The following is a 4,468-nucleotide window of genomic DNA, read 5'->3' on the forward strand; positions in this document are numbered from 1 at the left end:
TCCTTTTGACACACATACACACATACACACACACACACAACCTTGCAGAATCTCCAGACGGTTTATGACTTCGTGTCATTTTCACACACACACACACACACACACACACACACACATACACACACACATACACACACTCTCTCTTGCAGAATCCCTGGAGGGCTTCTAACTTGGTGTAATTATTACAAACACAACGCACACACACACACACACACACCCTTGCAGAATCAATAGTGGGTTTCTGATTACGTTTGATTTTTACACGCACACACTCACACCCACACACATACACCCTTGCAGAATCTCTGAAGGGCTTCGAACTTTGTGTCCTTTTTACACATACACACACCCTTGAAGAATCTCTGGAGGGCTTCTGACTTCATGTCCTTATTACACACACACACTCCCTCACTCTCACACTCATACCTTTCCAGAAAACCTAGAGGGCTTCTGACTTCGTGTCCTTTTAACACAATACACTCACCCTTGCAGAATCTCTAGAGGGCTTCTGTCTTCTTGTCCTTTTGACACACATACACACATACACACACACACACACACACACACACACACACACACCCTTGCAGAATCTCCAGACGGTTTATGACTTTGTATCGTTTTCACACACACAAACATACACACACACACTCTCTTGCAGAATCTCTGGAGTGCTTCTAACTTGGTGTAATTATTACAAACACAACACACACATACACACACACACCCTTGCAGAATCAATAGTGGGCTTCTGACTTCGTGTGATTTTACATGCACACACACACACACACACACACATACACCTTGCAGAATCTATGGAGGGCTTCGAACTTTGTGTCTTTTTTACACAAACACACACACATACACACACCCTTGAAGAATCTCTAGAGGGCTTCGGACTTCGTGTCTTTTTACACAAACACACACACACACAGACACACACACACACCCTGGTAGAATCTCTGGAGAGTGTCTTACTTGGTGTCTTTTTTCACACACACACACACACACACACACACACACACACACACACACACACACACCAAGAACCGACTTTTAGTTTGCTACTCACTAGCTTTTGAAGACCCCAGTCACTTCCCTGATGGATACAGAACATTGTCTTTGTGAGCTAGTTTGTACGAATTGATTTTGAGGTCTCTCAGAGCTATGTTCCTGATCCCCCATATTTAGGACACGCTCCCTCAAGGGGTTTTGTTATACCTAAGACATTTTCATAACTATGCCTCCTGGATGTACTATTATATTCATGGACATATTTGTAGTATATGCTAATATGTATATAAAACTATTCTCTGGCAAACCTATATTTATTCATGGGGCTAGTCCCATTCTCCTTCCCACAACTGCTCAGATTTTGTGGTTTTTCTATCTATCTATTTATCTCTCTAGCTATCCTTGTATGTTATTGTTATTATAGGAGTATTTATCTCTGTTGCTTTTAATGATTGTAGTCTACTGAGAAAGGTTAGTGTTTAAATGTTCCAAATGTTTCCCCATTTTCTGGGTTACATGACACAAACCAATAGAAGAAGAGAAAAGAAAAAAATTTAACCCAAGTAATAACACCAACAATAAAACCAATTTAGTCTTTTGGTTAAGAATTACTCAGACTTTCCCACTCCTAGGCTAAACCTTGAAAGAAAAAGAATGAGATAAAAGACCATAGGGAGGAAGAAAGGAGAGTGAGAGGCAAGGGAATAAAGAAAGAAGGTGGCAAGGTTGTGTGAACAATTAATGTGGACCTTCTTTGATGTGTATTAAAAATAATATTGACTGTTTTTTTCAATACTCACCAAAAATTATTTATATCAATCAAGAAAACCTCACTACCCTGGAATCAATTCTGACATATAGCAACCCTTTGGACAGAGTATAGAACTGCCCCTGAGGGTTTCCAAGGCTGTAAATCTTTACAGGAGTAGAAAATCTCATCTTTCTCTTGGGGAGTGGGGGTGGGGAGGGGAGTTTCGAACTTCTGATCTTGCAGTTAGAAGTCCAACTCATAATCTACTTCACCAACAAGGCTCCACCTTTCATCATTAATCTGGACTGTTTGACCTTCTAGGCTTACTGGGTTTTATTTTCTCACTTTGGAAGACATGGTACCAAAATACACACCATTTCCTAGCCCCCCCCAAAATCAAAAGTAAACAAAAACAAAACAGGAAAAAATAGCAACCCAATCCAAACCAACTAACCTATTTAGCCATATAGATAAAGGATACTAGTAGCCAACCTCTGTGTTGGGGGCAATAGGGATGGATGGGGACTGTGGTTAACAGGCACGTGGCAGCTCATCCACGGGGGACATTCAAATTCTAGCTCCAGACGGTTGTTGCCTTGGGTAAATGCAAGGATTTTAAGGCCTGATTTTCTGTTTGTAACTGAGATGCTGAGAATATAAAATTCGATGTGAAATCGTCAACTTTTCAAATATTGGATCACATTAGTTAAAACCATTTTCTGGCTGCTCATCATCATACTAGCACATCATTAGGCTAAAATCATATCAAAGACATCTGGTTTGTCCCCTGTGCCCTTTAAGGACAACTGAAACATAAGGATGGGAATGTGACATTCATTCTTCCTCTAGACCCTCACCCTTTGCCTCCATCGGCTGGCGTTCATAGAAGAGGCAGACGGTTTTGTTCAACTTCAGCATAATCAGAGTCCTGAGAGTTAAACACAATACATATATAATTTCATACTAGTCGTTTTAATATTAGCCCAAACAAAACCAACAAAAACCCAACCCGTTGCTGTTATGTTGGTTCTGGCTCCCGAGGACCCCCTGGGTGCCAGGGAGAAACTACACATCACAGGATTCTCAAGCCTGTGGGCTTCTAGAAGCAGGCCATTATTTATTTCTTCTGAGGGGTGCAACTGCCCACCACTTGATACGTTGAGTCCTTAACAATTTGTGCCACTCAGGGTCTCCCAGCCTTCGTATGTGACCCCCAAATTCCTTGACAGGCTACCTATAGGAAGGTAGAGTCTATGCCCTTTCCCCTTAAATTGGGATGTTTCATGACCTCTGTGACCAATAGATTATGGAGAAGATGACACTGTGACATCTAGTTTGGGCAACCCCCTTCCCTCCCCCAAAGTGCTTCACAGCTTCTGAAAAATCCCTTCAAAGTCTTCTTCTTGAGTGCTCACCCTCAGAATGTCCAGCCTCCACGTGCTACCTCTCAGGACACTTCTCAGCACCCAGACACTATGCTGAAAGAAGCCTGAGCCACCTGGAAAGGCCACGTGGAGACACTCCAAACAACAACCCAGCTAAGCACCCAGCTAATGGCCAGCTTCAGCTGCCAGCCCTCTGAGTGCACGTGTAGGTACTGGAGTCACCAGAGGCCCCTGCCCCAGCTCCCATGTGACTGCCAACTCATGGGAGACTCCAAGCACGACCCAGTGGCCTCCCAGCAACCACACGATGATGGTCCTTGTTTGAAGCCACTGTGTTTGGGGAGGGGGCGTTTCTTGCCCAGCCACAGGGATGAGAACCTGCATCTCAACAACATGCAGGTGGGTGAGGGGGCCGTCTCTTGAGCAAGGCAGCCTCCCTTCTTGTCAACTCCTGGGGATTTTTGTTGTTCTTGCCACTGCTGCCCCAATTCCCCAGGAGCTAGAGGAAGGCAGGCAGCAGACCTCAGGTGGCCAGGAGGCAGGAGCCTCTGTGGGATGCAGTTACAATGGGAGATATAACCTTAAAGGCAGGAGCCTGACTTTACCTTTGCCTCCTGGAGATTTCGGGTGCAGAACACCTGTCAAATCCCATCTTCTGTCCAACCCTGATCATATGTCTGTCTTATGTTTGCACATAGGACGCAGACTTGTGAACACCCAAAGAACAGGGTCTGGCGCCAAAAAACCAGCGCCACAAGGAACTGATGTTTCTCCAGCAACGGGGAGGGGTGGGATGAGAGGAAGAAAGGAGTACAAATCACTGGATGAAAACAAGGTGGGGAAAGGAAGGAGGAAAGGGAGAGAGTGAAGGAGGGAGACTGGGAGGCTGAAGGGAAAAGGCAGGGAAGGAAAGGAGAAAGGTGGGGAGAGAAGAGCGAAGAAGAAATGGAGGAGTGCGGGAGGGAAGATGGAAGGTGAAGGCAGGCAGGAAGACGTGAGCAAAGGGAGGGAAGGAAGAAAAGAGAAAGAGAAGGGCAAGAAGAAGAAAGGAAGGTAGGGAAGAAAGGAAGAAAACGAGAAACCTAATGTCAATGGCACCCTCTATGTTTTTATTTCCTGTTTTTCTGAGGTAGCCTCTTCAGCAGAAGCAAATGGGCTGAATCGCCTCAAACTCCACCTAGGTAGAAAGCACGGGTTTCATTTCGCCAGGGCCTGTGAAAATGTTTGAACTGAGCAGCATTAACACGGAGACAGCGATTACCCCACGTGGCTGTTGCACTCTGATGATACCAAGGCAATGGGAATGGGGGCTCATTATTTC

Source organism: Tenrec ecaudatus, unplaced genomic scaffold (genome assembly GCF_050624435.1).
Source record: "Tenrec ecaudatus isolate mTenEca1 unplaced genomic scaffold, mTenEca1.hap1 Scaffold_2039, whole genome shotgun sequence".
NCBI classification, from domain to species: domain Eukaryota; kingdom Metazoa; phylum Chordata; class Mammalia; order Afrosoricida; family Tenrecidae; genus Tenrec; species Tenrec ecaudatus.